A 521-nucleotide genomic window follows, 5' to 3' on the forward strand; every position below is an offset into this window, starting at 1 on the left:
GGCTCCCAGGCGTCTGCCAAAGTAGTGAGGACCAGGAAGAGCCAAGCGAGGGGGTGGCCGGGAGGCAGCACGTCACCTGGCTCCTCCAGGGCCAGGCATCCCTGACCTCCGTGGTGCGGCCTCTGCACCTGTAAAGCGAAGTTAATAATACCTTCCGTGCGTGCAGGATGCTTGTGAGAATCAAAGTGTGTATGAGGACGCCTCTTAAAATACAAAAGCGACAGGTAGCTCACTCTGACCCCTTCTAAAATAACATAACCCCTACAGGATTTCATATCTTGTGAAAATTATCTTTTTCCTTATCCTGCTTTTATGTGTACTCATTTATATAATATTGTGGCACTGTGGTATGCCTGCCAATATTTCCTAGAGACCGAGAGCAGGATAATTAGATTCTGGTTCCGGCCTTAATTTATCTAACCACTCTATTATGTATTGCTAATCAGAAAAAAAATATTTTTTAATTCTTTTTTAGTGCGCTTTTTAAAAAATGTATTTTTATCTGCATTGGTGGTTTGCTA

The sequence above is a fragment of the Myodes glareolus genome, chromosome 10 (assembly GCF_982192425.1).
Source record: "Myodes glareolus chromosome 10, mMyoGla1.1, whole genome shotgun sequence".
In the NCBI taxonomy this organism is placed as follows: Eukaryota; Metazoa; Chordata; class Mammalia; order Rodentia; family Cricetidae; genus Myodes; species Myodes glareolus.